Source organism: Arvicola amphibius, chromosome 4 (assembly GCF_903992535.2).
Source record: "Arvicola amphibius chromosome 4, mArvAmp1.2, whole genome shotgun sequence".
NCBI classification, from domain to species: Eukaryota; Metazoa; Chordata; class Mammalia; order Rodentia; family Cricetidae; genus Arvicola; species Arvicola amphibius.
The window spans coordinates 76,695,773-76,710,828 of NC_052050.1; the positions used below are offsets into that span (position 1 = coordinate 76,695,773).

General features: G+C 46.4%; 1 pseudogene; it reads left to right on the forward strand.

Moving 5' to 3' along the window:
- Positions 1-6,346: 6,346 nt before the first annotated feature.
- On the forward strand, positions 6,347-7,543 carry LOC121677176 (annotated as a pseudogene).
- Positions 7,544-15,056: the final 7,513 nt, after the last annotated feature.

The window sequence follows — 15,056 nt, forward strand, 5'->3', positions numbered from 1 at the left end:
TTGCAGACCAGATTGGTCTTGAATTCACAGAGATTTGCCTGCCTCTCCTGCCCAGTGCTGGGATTAAAGGCATATGCCACCATGCTTGGCTCTGACTTCACTTCTTAAATGCTGGGATTACAGTGAGCTTCACCACACCTGGCAATGCCATCTGATTTCTAAAATGCTCAAGGGTCAAGAAATTTACTTTTAAAAAAAAAGGACGAGAAATTTTACTTTTTTATTTTCCCATCCATCTAAAGCCTTAAAAACCACTCCTAGCTACCAGGTTGTATTAAAACAGGAACCTGACTTTGTTCTGTGGATTGCAGGACCGGTCTCTTAGCCTTCCTGGAGCTGGTTATCTACAAGTTGCTAACAACTAGCTGGCTGACAAGGTGATGGTGGCACCTGCCTGTAATGCCAGCACCAAGGAATGAAGGAAGATCAGGAGTTCAAAGTCATCTGCTACTTGGGGAATTTGAGGCCAGCCTTGGTGTGTGAGACTCTCTCATATAAACAAGCAAACAAACAAAAATAAATAAATAAACAGAAAGTAAAAACACCTTCCAGAGAGGCTGCTGCTATCCCACAGGTATAAGGGGATGGATGAAGTCAGCAACAGGTGGGTTGGGTACACAATGCTGTTTTGTTGCAGGTTGTTGCTGTGCACATACAATGCTATTTTGTTGCTGATTGTTGCTGTGTACATACAATGCTATTTTGTTGCTGGTGCATATACAATGCTATTTTGTTGCTGGTGTATATACAATGCTATTTTGTTGCTGGTGTATATACGATGCTATTTTGTTGCTGGTGTACATACATTGCTATTTTGTTACTGGTGTATAAACAATGTTGTTTTGTTACTGATTGTTGCTATGTACATACAATGCTATTTTGTTGCTGGTGCATATACAATGCTATTTTGTTGCTGGTGTATATACAATGCTATTTTGTTGCTGGTGTATATACAATGCTATTTTGTTGCTGGTGTACATACATTGCTATTTTGTTACTGGTGTATAAACAATGTTGTTTTGTTACTGATTGTTGCTATGTACATACAATGCTATTTTGTTGCTGGTGTATATACAATGCTATTTTGTTGCTATGTACATACATTGCTATTTTGTTGCTGGTTGTTGCTGTGTCTAACCTCAGCAGAACCTGGAAACTTGGGGGATAGCACGGTGACCTAGGCCCCACCTTTATCTCTTTTCTTTTCTTTTTGCTTTTTTTTTGTTTTGGTTTTTCAAGATAGGATCTTGCTATGCAGTCTAGGCTGGCCTTGATCTGGTGGCAGTCCACCTGCTTCTGCTTTCTGAGTGCTGGGATTACAGACAGGCGCTACCATGCCAGGCTTGCCCCATTTCTTAAGCACTTATGATGAGACAGCTACTTGTGTTAGTTCCTATTATGCACTGCCCCAGTCATCTTGGGTAAATGAGATTAAAAATGTTGTAGTCCCAGCCAGGCGGTGGTAGCACATGCCTTTAATCTGAGCACTTGGGAGGCAGAGGCAGGCAGGTCTCTGTGAGTCTGAGGCCAGCCTGATCTACAAGCGAGTTTCAGGAGAGTTAGAATTGTTATATAGAGAAACCCTGTCTTGGACAACCGAAGGGGAGAAAATGATGAAACCCCATTTTATGGGGAAGAAACTGAGATCAGAACAAAGGGTTTTTAATTTGTATTTTTTTCTTTTTAGATTTTTAAAATAGTGTTCTTAGTCACTGAACCATCTCTCTAGCACCTCTCCCCTCCCCTGTACCACCTTTTGCAGAACAGGGGATGGATCCTAAGACCTCATACATTTTAAGCAAGTTCTCTGACAAGTATTTTATCCCCAGGTATTTTTTTCTTCCATCCTTTCATTTCAGATTTTTTTGTTGTGTGTTTTGTTTTTTCACTTTTTTTGAGACAAGTTTTCTCTATGTAACCCTGGCTGTCCTGGAATTTACTCTGTAGACCAGGCTGACTTCACACTCACAAAGATTTGCCTGCCTCTGCCTCCCAAATGTTGGGATTAAAGGCCTGTGCCATTATTTTGATATTCTAAATTAGAATATCTTAAATCAGGGGCAGGGGTGTAGTTTGTTGGTAATGTGTGCTCACTATGTCTGAGAATTCCATTTCTTGTATCAAATTGAAAAGAAGCTAGATCATTGCATACCACGGCCTCAAATCATGCAGCCTTTCCTAGGCTTAAAAATACATACTTTTTTAAAATTTATTTTTAGCTGGGTGTGGTGGCACATGTCTTTAATTCCAGCATTCTGGAGGTAGAGGCAGGTAGAGCTCCGAGTTTAAGGCCAGCCTGATCTACATAGCAAGTCCTAGGACACCTAGAGCTGAAATTGCAAGACCCTGTCTCAGAAACAACATAAAATTGGTATTTATATGTATGTGTGTGTGTGTACCTGCATGTGTCTATGCGCACTACATTTGCTTAGGAGCCCATGGATTCCAAGAAAGCGTGGAGATCCTTTGGAAGGAGAGTTATTCCAGTGATTACCAGTTGCCCAATGTGAGTGATAAGACCTTAACTCAGATCCCCTGGAAAAACAGCAAGCATTCTCATCCACTGAGCCTTCTCTCCAGCCCTCCCAGCCCTGGTTTGTGTTTTGCTTTGTTTTGAGATAGGGTCTTCGCATGTGGTGTCGACTCTGAACTCGCTGTGTAGCCCAGCCTCCCGGTTAATATTTCATCATCTTGACGCAAAACTAGAGTCACCTGAGAAGAAGAGACCTCAACTGAGAATACACCCTCCATCAGATTAGCTTGCAATCAAGTCTGTAGGGGCCTTCTCTTGATTAATGTTTGATGGGGAAGCCCAATGCACTGTGGGGGGCGCCGCCTGTGGCCAGGTGGTACTGGATTGCATTAAAAAAAAAAAAAAAAAACTAGACAGTAAGCAAGGTTCCTTTGTGGTTGTGCTTCTGTTCCTTCCTCCGGGTTCTTCTCTCAAGTCCCTACCCTGACTTCCCTTCAAGAGAGACTGCAAGCTGGGAGATGAAATAAGGCCTTCTCCCCCAAGTTGCTTTACTCAGTGTTTTTTTTTTTTTATTTTTTCCACAATAACAGAAAGCAAGCTAGGGCACCCAAGATGGCCTCAGCCTCCCAGGAACTGAGGTTACAGACATACACCACTGAGTCCAGCTCTTCCTAGCTGATTTGAAATCAAACCCCAAAATATACCTTGGGACATTGTGCCACCTACACCTGGCCTGTCTCTTGCCCTATGCCCCTACTCTCATTTCTTTTGCTCAGCCTCAGTGGTGTCCTTTCTGTCCCTCTAACTCCCCAGGGAGCCAGATGCCCTCTCCTCACTTTTGACCCCTTGTATTCTTTGCAGGCCTCCATATGGACAATAGCTCCAGATACCTTCCTGGTCAGGTTTTCTTGGCCAACCCTTCCTACCCTCCTAGGCCACTTCCTATTTTGCCATGTTCCCAGCAGTCATCCCATCCCTAGAACTGTCCTGAACACACCATTTCTCTTCCATCCCCCAGCAGTTCTCCAGGGATCTCCCACATCTGGCACACGTCTGGATGTAACTGTCATTGTGCTTAACACATATCTGATGTCCCCTGCCTCTGTTCTCTCCATGGCAGATCAAACCTTGACACAGAGTCATCCAATGGGCATTTAGCCTTATAATGTGCCTTCAGCCAAGACGGCAGGGCAGCTATGGGGATGGAGAATCAGTCCTGGGCTGAAACTTGGGTGACAATCACAATAAGGCCAGACATGGCTTATGGGCTCCAATTCTGCTGAAAGAAAATCTGTTTGTTTGTTTGGTTGGTTGGTTTTTTTGAAACAAGGTTTCTCTGTGTTACAGCCCTATCTTTCCTAGAAACAGCTCTGTAGACCAGTCTGGCCTCGAGCTCACAGAGATCTGCCTCTCTCTCCCTCCCAAGTGCTGGGGTTAAAGGTGAGCCCCACCACTGCCTGTCTGAAAGACAGTCTGAGTGCAGAGGAGGGCTGTGGCAACACCATCAAGGCTTCTGAGTCCCATTAAAAATCCCCAGGCTTTCTTGGTGCCCCAGCTGGGCCTCTTTCTCACCTAAGACGCTACTGTCTGGAAGACCAGCAGGATGCCGTTCAGGCCCAGTGCAATTAGGCGCATAGTAGGTTTGAGTATGTGTGGACAGAATGAACAAATACGCAGAATTCTGAAATCCGGACAAAGACATGAGAGACAAAGCGCCGCCCCCTGGTCTCAGCTCTGTCTCAGTGTGTTTGCTAGCCTGGCTACGGCCCCATCTAAAAGTTCATGTACCAAGCCCCATAGTGATCCTTTCTCTTTTTACTTTTAATTTTTTTTTAATTAGGCTGGCGATGATACACATTTCAGGAGGCTCAAAAGGGTGGTTTCTTTTCCTCATCTTCCTCTTTTTCCTCCTCCCTAGAACAGAACAGTTATGAAGAAGTCCCCTGGGCTGGCCTCCTGCTTGTGGTATTGATTAATGATTGATGATGTGTTATGACTTAGCCCACTGAGGACAGTGCCACCCCTAGGCAGGAGGACCAGGCTGAGTGAGCAATGAAGAACAAGCCAGGAGGCAGCAGCATTCCATCACGGTCTCTGCTTCGGTTCCTGCCTCAGCTTCTCTGATGAACTATACCCTGAAAGCCAAGTAAATCCCTTTCCTCCCCAGAGATGCTTTTGGTCAGTATTTTTATCCCAGCAACAGAAAGCAAACTGAGACTTGTGCTAAGCAATATGTATTCACACCCGAGAGAGACAAAACCTGACGCTTCCCCCATCCTAATCCTTACTAGCCCCATAAGGTAGCCTGTAGGAGTGGCCCTGTGCTGGGTCCCATTATGCAGCCCTGTGGAGTGGCCCTGCCAGAGCACACGGATGATCTCAGCGGTCCGCCCACACTGCCTCAGCCCAGGTGGTTCTTATCTTCTATGCACACTGCACTCGCCAGGAAGACACACATAGCTTGACACAGCATGTCCCTTCACTAAGAGCAGTGACACAAGCCGCAAAGGCTGTTTCACTAGAGAGAGGCCAGCTAAAGCACGGACTTTACAAACCCAGGCTCCAGCCCTCTCCCTGTCTGGAGGGACCTTAGGGAGAATACTTCTTCCTACTTCACACGGAAAGACAGCATGGATGTGCAGCTCCCATTGAGAAATGGCTACTTGCTGGCAGAAGAACCTCTGGGGAAACACAGCCTCTGCCAGTTGTGACAGCAGAACCCGGGGCTGGGTCTCAGCTTCAGCATCGTTGACATTCTGTGTCCTGAGGGCCCGCCCAGTGCAGGCTTGATGCCCACAGCCCCATTTTGTGCCAGACCGATTGCTTCTCAATATGACAACTACGAATGTTTCCAGAAATTGCCAGAGGTCCCAGGGAGACAAATTGGCCTCCCATTGTGAACCGTGGGTTTGGGGAGGAGCTCCACAATAAGCAGGGAGGAATGTGGAAAGTAGGGAGCTTCAGACATGACACAGAAGCAGCAGTTCCTCCATCTGCCTTCCTCCTGATAAGGTCCCCCAGTGTGTGTGGGGGGGGGGGGGGAGGAGCTGCAGAGGGAAGGATGGAAGGGAGGAAGAGGAGAGAGGGGTGGGTGTGAGGAGCACGGTACCAGACAAAGAGAGAGTTGTATCAGGGTCCCTGGGTCTTCACATCCTGAACATTCACAAGTTCTAGCCTTGTGGGTTTCCATTCCCTCCTGCCAGAAGCTTGGGCACTTCTTCCTCCTCTTAGTGACCTGGGAGATGCTGAGTGGTCCCCCCAACCCAACTGAGAGTAGGAATGGAAATCACCTAGTCTATTCTGTGCTCCCCTACATTCAAACACCCCCCCCCCCTTGCAGGTCCTGGCTACCTTGTTTATTTGTGTGTGTTTTGTTTTGTTTTTTTATTTTGAGACAAGGTTTCCCGGTGAAACAGCCCTGGCTGTCTTAGAACTTACTTTGTAGACCAGGCTAGCCTTAAACTCACAGAGATCTGCCTGCCTCTGCCTCTCAAGGGCTGGGATTAAAGGCCACCTTGCCCATCCCCCACCTTGCTTCTTAAATTCACTAGGGAGCGTCAGCATTCACATCTCTTTAGACACAATGTAACTAGTTGTCTCACCCTCAGACTCTTGCTGTCACACTTTCCCCAGCACCACAGACTGTGTCTACTCCCACAGGGAGCCACAACAGCTCTTTCCTTAAAAACAAAACAAAACAAAACAAAACAAAACCTTTAAGATTTGACTCCTGATCACAGAGCCTCATTGGTTTTCCTGCTTTCTCCATCGCTCGTTATAGCCTTTATTTTCCACAAAGCAGATGGAAGAATCTGGTAAAAATGGGAATCAGCTCTTTTTCATGGCACCTCTTAGGTGATGAGCCCTGTTAAGATGCAGCTGTGCATCTCCTTTCCAGCTGCCAGCTGTCAGGAACTCATCGAAGTGGATGATGACTGTAAGCTCTGGACTAAACACATGGCTACAGAAGTAGCTGTTGATGCTCTGGGTGAAGAGTGGAAGGGTCACGTGGTTCGCATGGGCGGTGGGAACAACACACAAGGTTTCCTCATGAACTAAGGTGTCTTGACCCACACAGAGTGTGCCTGCTGTTGAGTCAGACACATCTTTGTTATAGACGAAGAGAATTGGAGAGAGGAAGTGTAAGTTTGTAATATTATAGATGCCAATCTGAGTGTTCTCAACTCGATTATTGTGAAAAAAAGGGGGGGAGTGTAGTGGTCTGTTCTGTCCCTTTAAGAGACAAGCTCTGCCCACTCCCTCCCCTCAAAAGGGTCTGATCTTCCTTCTGCTTCCAGCCTGAGCTCTCTCTTTTCCATGCCGAAGAGGTGGTTTCTCCTTTCCTCTCACCCCTTCACCTTTCTCCCTATTTCTCTCTCTCTCTCTCTGTGCCTCTCTCTGTTCTTCCCCCTTCTTCCCTTTTCCTCTTTCCCCTCCATAACCCACTAAATAAATACTCACTCACTCTGCATGGTGTGTCTATCCATCTCTGTCTCTCACCCACCGTGGCTCCTTGTGGGATCCACCTGTCACCTCCCACCCACCTGAGACCCACAGAGGCCTCAGGTGGTGAGACCGGCTGCCCCTCTGGCCCACTGTGGTCTCCTACCCACAGTAGCCTGCTACTGCCCCTCGGGGAAACTGCACAGTTTTGCCATTACAGGAAGGATTTTTCCTTAACTGACATATGCTACTATGCCTCAAAGGTTGAGGACCAAAAGAGCTAGCAAAATTCAAAGGCTTTTCAACCTCTCTAAAGAAGGTGAAACCCATCAAAATGATAATCAGAAAGCCCTTAAACCAAGAAGGGAAGACGCGCAGGAACAAACTACCCAAGACTCAGTGTCTTGTTACTCCATGTGTCCTGCAACACAAACACTGGCCTATTGATCTGAAGAATCAACGCACTAAGAAAAATAAGGAGGAGGCTGCAGAATATGCTAAACTTTCAGCCAAGAGAATGAAGGAAGCCAAAGAAAACCTCCAGGAACAGATTGCCAAGAGATGTATGTAGTCTGTCCTTGCTGAGCTAGTTCTTCTACTTCTAAGTTTGAGTCCAGCCAAAAATAAGTAACAAATGAGTCTTTAAATGTAACAAGTAAACCATCAGACCTTAGCTGCAAAAACCATCATAAAGCACTTGCAAGCTAGTTGCAAAAGGATTAGGAACTCAAGGTCATCCTTGGCTACGTAGTACAGGCCCAGCTTGGGCTATAGAGGAGTTTCAAAGAAACGAAACAAACAAGTATGCACAATGCTTGACTCTCAGCCTCTGGAAGCAGAGCAGGAAGGTCCCAAAGTTCAAGGTCAGCCTGGCCTACACAGTGAATTCTAGGCTAACCAGGCCTATTCAGGAATCAGTCAACTAATCAGACAGTCGGTGTAAATCTGCACAGGACGTCTCTACCCCCAAAGCTGTAGGATGGCTGACTTGGTCCTCAGTAGCAAATCCAAAGCCCTGCTGTGCACAGTCCACAGTCCTCCCTGTAACAGCTGATCTCAGTTTCCCTTTGCTATCAAGCTCCAACCATACTGTCCTTCCATCCATGCACTCACCATGCTAGGCTCCCACTGCCCCAGCTTCTGTGCAAGCTGAGCCTTTGCCTGAACCCCCTCTACTCGCCCCCTTTCTGCACCCTCCTCAGGTGGTGTCCACACAAACTTTCCTTGTCAGACCACGTCTTTCCCTTCCCTCCCAATCTGAAAATGACCTTTTCAAGTATTTCTGCACCATCCATTGTACTCCTACTTACTGGGAACCCAGGCTAGGTCTGAGCACACTGGGCAAATAATCTACCATTGAGAGCCATCCCTAGTCTTTTTCTTCCTTCCTTCCTTCCTTCCTTCCTTCCTTCTTTCCTTCCTTCCTTCCTTCCCTTTCTTTTAAATTCCATTACATTTTATTTATTGATTTTTATGGGGTATGTTGATGTTGATGTGTCCCACTGCTCCATGTGGAGGTCAGAGGACAAATTTCAGGAATCAGTTCTCTTTGTCCCATGTGGGTCATGAGGGTCAAACTCAGGTTGTCAAGCTCGGTGACTTCTGTCCTTATCCCATAGTCATCTTGCCAGCCCAAGTGAATACGTAGTACATGTGTGGCCTTTGCTGCTCGGCATTTGTCCTCGAAACCTGAAGTGCTCGTCATCCTCCCCATTTCTGGAGCTCTGACTTTTATCCTGGTTTAGGCATCTCAGGCATCCCCAGTGGTAGTTTCAGAGGTCCAGTTTATTATCGTAAAGGGGAGCATGGTGGCATGCAGACAGACAGTGTTGTTACATCCTGACTCAGAGGCAATAGGAAGTCAACTCCTAGTCTTTTTATTTCATGATCAGGCTCTTGCTATATGGTCCAATTTAACCTTGAATGATTGAATTAATCTTCCTGCATCTACTTCATAAATACTAGGGTTACAGGTATACATCACCACTATTCTTTTGAAACAAGGTCTTGTTTTGCCTGGTCTGGCTTCAACTCAGTATACAGCTAAGGCTGACCTTGAACTACTGATCCTCCTGCTCCCACTCCTGAGTTTTGGGATTAGTGACTTGTACCAACACACCTGGCTCCCCAGTGCCCCCTCTTTTTGTTTTAGACAGGGTCCCACAGGGAGTCGCAGCATAGCCTAGGCTGGCCCCACCCTACCTTCACATCCTAGCTCTTGCCTGTCTTTGCTGTGCCCTCAGGGCCTGCAGTTTGACACGCACAGTGAACATTCATCACGTATATATTGAGTAGACAAATGAACAAGCACCTTGATGGTCTCCAGAGATCTTTGGTGTTTGGGCTCTGTATGCCCCTGACATGGTGTACATATTGTCACATCTTGCTCTGCGGAGTAACACAGTGATATGGGTGTGAAGGAGGGGAGAAGTCATGCCAAGCAAATGAAAAGAAGTCCCAGGTCAAGGAAGCTTGGGGACTCTTTACACCTTTCCGTGTGACACTGAGAAGAGCACTTTCCTCCTGCCAGCTGTCTATATGGCTCATTTGTGGGGATCTAGTTGTTGCTATTACCAGCTGGCTTCCCCGGGGTAGTATATGGTCCTCTTACCCTTAGCAGGTCTACCAGGCTCGCACCTTCCCCAGCCAGGCTGTACAAAGGTGACCACTAGAGGGGGCTCCAACTCACAGCATCTGTCTGCAGGGCCGTCAGCTGCCTGAGGCCTTTCCTTTCTCTCTCCTCTTTCTTCCTTGCTGTCTCCAGTCTTCTCTCTCCTCTCTCCAGGGTTTTCCTCTCCTACTTGACTCCCAGCCCTTCTCCTCAATCTCTGTCGCCCAGTTAGGTTGGCCCTACTCTGTGATTAGCCCTAGGGTCAGACATAGCTGGGACAGAGATACGCCACAGTGGGACCTCTCTGCCCACCAGGGAGTTCACAGTTTAATCTGAATCTCCCCAAAGCCAGAAAGCCATGATGCTTCCTGAGAAGCCTGCCTAGGAGGAACCGAAGGGAGAACTGCTCTTCTTACCCAGGGGCTCCACATTCCACTGAGTAGCCACCCCACACCTCATTTCCTGAGGAAAAATGGAAAGCTGAGGGAAAATGGGGACAGCTTTGCCTCATTGAGGGATAAACGGAGGCTCCAGCCCAAAGTGAAATACGGTGTAAAACGGGTTCAAATCCTCATTCTGCTGTTTAATGAGCTTGGGCAGGTTGCTTAACCTCTGGGCTCAGTGTGTTAGGGCTGTGAGAGACATGTGTGAAGGCTTAGAGCTGAGCCTGGAGTTAGTCTCTAGACCAGGCCACCTGCCCAGCTGAGGTGTCAGAACTGCGATGGATCCCCATCTTTGAACTCTTAAGCTGAATGTCCTCCTTGTGGGTGGAAGCCACAGGAAACAGAATGCCCTCTCTGGGCTCTTCTTTGGGGAGAGATCTTGGCACCAGCCAAAGCACAGGGATGCCTGTCCTCAGGTACATTGTATCTTTTTGTGCCATGGATTCCTCTGGGGAGAGGGCTAGCCTTCATTCTGACCACGCCTTCATTCTGACCGCACCATACCTGAGAGGCCCTCAAACCCAGATCAGGTGGAAAGGAGGAAGAGGTCATGGGGGAGGGCGGGAGGACTAACGGAACCCTCACAGAGGAAGCTCTGCCAGCCATCTTTGACGTAGCTGCGCCACTTGCCTGGTTGATCCTACAGACAGACTCACAGATGGAAGTAAAATGATGCATGGTGCTCCCAGCTACCATGTTTCTTGCTGTTACAGAATAGGCAAAGTGAGGCATGGTGATGCACACTTATAATCCTAGTACTAAGATGAAGGGACAAGGCCAGCCTCAGCTACGTAGGAAATTTGAGGCCAGCCTGGGCTACCTGAGATCATATTTTAGAAATGAAAATAAATCCCCCCTCTTTCCCACAAGGATCAAGTCTCTACTTTGCTGCTCCCAATTGCAATTGTATCTCTCCTTTCCTCTTTTTATCCAGTTTTTTTTTTCATTTTAAATACAAGGACCCATTATGTAGCCCAGGATGGCCTTGAACTTAGGGTGATCCTCCTGCTGTAGCCTCTCAAGTGCTGTAATTACTGGAGTTATAGATTGGTTGTGAACCACCATGTAGGTTCTGGGAATCAAACCTGAGATCTCCAAAAGAACAAATGCTCTTAAATGCTGAACTCTTCTTCCTCTTAATTTTTTTTTTAAATAAAAAAATCAAGTCGTGGCAGTCTGTTCTCTCCTTCTACCATGCGGGGCCTGGGGATTGAACTCAGGTCACCAGGGTTGGTGGTGAGTGCTTTTATCTGCTGAAGCATTGTTTTTTTTGGCTCTCCTTCCCAAATTTAGCCAGGGTCTCATTCTGTAGACCAAGCTGGCTTGTCTACAGGATCATACCTCTGATCCCAAGTACATGGATTGCAGGCCTGCAGGACCATACCCAGCACCCTTGTTCCAGAACACAAGTGGTGAATGAAGAAGAAGCCTTCCCCAGGCAGGAGGCCTCACCCTGCAAGCAGCCTTGAGCTCTGGCTTCCTGCTCTTCCAGAAGACTAGCACCAGAGGTGGGGCAGGAAGGGGGGTCACCATGGCAAAGCTTTTCCACTGGCTGTTAGGCCTGGAAGTTTCTCTGGGGATGAAAGAGATGTGGACTTCTTCGTTTTCACTGCTGGTGTGGTGGTTTTGGTGGGTGGTGACAAGGGCAGGGTCTTCCACTTGGCTGGGGACCCAAGGCCTCCTCGGGAAGGACAAGATCCGGTAATGATTAGTTTGCTGATTAGTTTGTTTCATTATCTACAACTAGCTCTCAGGGATCCCGGCCAAGAAGTGCTGCTAATGAGGGTCAACCCAATGTACTTCCCCTCCTAAGCTTGCACACATTTCCTTTCTCCTCACGATACAGCCCCAGCTCAGGACAAGAGAGAGACCTGTGTGTGCCCATCTCTTTTTATGTGTCTAGGCCGACACAGTCTTCACTCATGCACACATAGGCCTGCCTGTTAGGCCAACAGGTGCATACACACATGCAAATATGCACATGTACATGATTCCATTTAATGCACACTTTCAGACACACCGTGGGCTCAGGCAGCTACCCCGATGTCCAGTACAAATTCCCACAGTGGTGGTTTCCAAAGGTGGCTGCCAGTGAGTCTTGTATCTTTGCCACCATCTGTCAAGAAGAAAATCTTGTATCCTCCTCTTGCATGTTTGTGGTGGAAACAATGCTCTGACATTTCTGAGCCCATGCTTGAGAAGTGTGGCTCATCACCACCCAGCTCTGTTTATATTTTTGAGATAGATATTGTTATGTAGTTCAGAGTGGTCTGAAACTATTGGCAATTCTCCCCTCTTAGCCTTCCAAGTGCTGGATTACAGACATGTACCACCATGCCTACATCTAGATTACCCTCATAGCATGTGAGCTCTCTCTCACAGAAGTTACTCCATAATGTGATACAGTCAGGGGGCCCTTGTAAGACTTCATTTGCCATTTAAACTTTGATCATCCAAAATTATGAGCAAAGTAGTCTTCCTTTTTTTTTTTTAGGTTACCTAGCCGCTGTTATTTCGTTATAACAAAAGAAAAGTAGAATAATGTACAATGCAAGAAATACACATGGATAAACTATTAGAAAGGGCTCCAACCTTTAATGTTAGCTCTAGGCAGAACAATGAGTCTGTGTACATGAAAATCATAGTTGGCATGAAATGAGAGGTGAGCACGAAAGAGAATCGATGTGGCCGCCAGTGGGTACGAGTTCTGTAACTCAGTCACCTCATCTCTGTGAACCTCAACCTCCTTATCTATCAAAGGGGTTTAATGACAGCAAATGGTACACTCTGATGATCAGATGAGATATACTATCTCTGACTGCCCTGTGGACTCTCATATCAGCCTGGAACAGCACTTTAAATGCAAAAGCATCCTTCCTTACGTTAGAGATTAAGGATTAAGCAGAAGACAGGGTCGGGGGTATGTGTATGGCGTTTCTGGGAACATGGTCCTTTGAATGCCCCTCAAACCTTCAGGTACTCCAAAGAAAGAGAAAAAAAAATAGGAATGGCCAAGCCTCTTCTTGGCATTCTCCATATGTTCGATCCTTTCCATAATTTTGCTGCCTGCATTACATAATTACTTGTCTTTGCTTCTGAGCTTGGAGCCATAGTAGTTCCCAATAACTAGAGGCTTAATAAGGCTAAGTCATAATGAGTGTCCTGCAGAATTACACACTGCATTAACACCAAATGAGTTCATTAGAAATTCATTAGGCATGATTCCTGTGGCTGCCACAGGAATTAATCACTGTTAGCCAGCGGCAGGAAAGTGGGTGACGGATAATTGCAGGCAGGGTGGGAAGATCTTTTGGCATCTGACTTTGGCCCCAAGCAGTTTTTTTTTTTTTTTTTTTTTTTTTTTTTTTTTTTGTGAGAGTCCTGGATTGCTTTGGGTGTGAATTTGGAGGTGAGGCTACTTGGATGTCCTTAGACCTCCTTCACTCTTCCTCTCCTGAATGTAGCCACACTTGGGGTGGGATCTACAGAAATGGAGTTAGGCCACCTTCTCTTTCAATCCTGATTGTAACAGGCCAACTTAGCACAATTGACTCCAAGATGGAAGTACCATGCAGGCCATAAAACCCAGCAGGTAGACAGTACCACCTGTCAAAATAAAAACAAAGACCTAATCCATTAACATCCATAGTTCTGAGAAAGTCTCTAAATGTACTAACCTTGCCTTTTGACTTCTGTAGTTCAGCTTCTGGCTAACTGTTCTTGTTAACCGAAGTATGTCTGCCCAAGATGTGTTTTTTTTTTAATATTTATTTATTTATTATATATACAATATTCTGTCTCTGTGTATGTCTGCAGGCCAGAAAAGGGCACCAGACCTCATTACAGATGGTTGTGAGCCACCATGTGGTTGCCGGGAATTGAACTCAGGACCTTTGGAAGAGCAGGCAATGCTCTTAACCGCTGAGCCATCTCTCCAGCCCCAAGATGTGGTTTTTTTGTTCTTAAAAGCTCACCCAGAGAAACACTCAGGGCTACGCTGGGATCTCGATTACCCAGTGTAATGGGCCTCCAGCTAGTTAACATGGTGCTAGGGGTTAAATCCAAGGTTCTGTGCATGCCAGGCAAGTAGCTCCCAACTGAGCTGCCTCCCCAAACCCCTCTCCCACATTTCCTTTCTTTTTCTTTTAATTTTTTTTTTAAGGCACGCTCTCACTATGTAGCCCTCATGGTCCTGTAACTCAATATGTACACCAGGTTGGGCTTGATTTCTCAGATCTGCCTGCCTCTGCCTCTTGAGTGCTGGGATTACAGGCGTGTGCCACCACTCTCAGCCCAGTAATATTCATTAAGTTAGGCTGTCACCAGCTTATGACAGCTTACTTTACAACTTTTGACTTTGGTGCAGATGTGATGTGAGTCTAGTAGAAACCATGCTTTTTTTTTTTTTTTTTTTTTTTTTTTTTTTTTTTTTTTTTGGTACAGTGCTAGGGATTCAGACACTGCTGCAGCTATGCCAAGCAATCCTTAGACTCTACCCCTGTACGATACACATCTAGCCTCATGCTTTGAATTTTGACCTTTTTCGGGTCTTAGTGACCTTCATTAGCTAATGACCTGAACATCCAGTAGAAGTTCAGCCACACACACCCAATACCTCAAATAATACTGCCCGTGTCAGTGCCTGGTCCTCAGTACCACGTTTATTGTTCTTACCATGCACACACTTTTCTTAACCCAATTGTCCAGCACTAAGACTCTGGTTGAATAAATTGTGATGTATTGTTGGGGGACATCAAACCATACTGTGAACCCCGAGTTTGCATTTTTTTTTGTTAATTAAATAAAGCTAACCTTGGGTCAGGAGGCTGAATGAGCACTAGTTGACAGAATGTAATGATAGGGTATCAGAGGGCATCCAGGAGAGTTAGACGCCCAGGAAGAGGCTGGGACGGATTTGGAGTGGCCTGGCTTTTTATACTGTGGTGGAGCTCAAGGCTGCTCTCTTGGGGAGACACCAGTAATGACAGAGGCTTAGCTAGTTGCTACTCTGCCAAAGCTTGCAGGTTTTCACCCTAGCCTTTGAATCTCAAGTCTTATTTATAAATAGAGCAATAGAGATTCAGCT